The sequence below is a fragment of the Phalaenopsis equestris genome, unplaced genomic scaffold, assembly GCF_001263595.1.
Source record: "Phalaenopsis equestris unplaced genomic scaffold, ASM126359v1 Scaffold000287, whole genome shotgun sequence".
Lineage (NCBI taxonomy): Eukaryota > Viridiplantae > Streptophyta > Magnoliopsida > Asparagales > Orchidaceae > Phalaenopsis > Phalaenopsis equestris.
In genome coordinates, this window is record NW_018164729.1 from 703736 (window position 1) to 703972 (window position 237).

Here is a 237-nt window from a genome sequence, read left to right on the forward strand (position 1 = left end):
CTGGAGCAGCCACTTTCACAACAACAAAAGGAGCCTTCCCGAGGATGACCTCGAGATCTCCAAATCCTATTCCAAACTGGATGGTAGTAGCAACATTGCGGGCCTCGCGGCTTGTTGGCAGGTCGCAGGTGAATGTTAAAGTTGGGTTGGTCATTGCAGTAATCTTGCAAAAGAAAGTGTTGGGGTTAGTTATATGGCCAAAGTGTTGTAGTTTTAGTGCAAAGACTAAAGCTAACA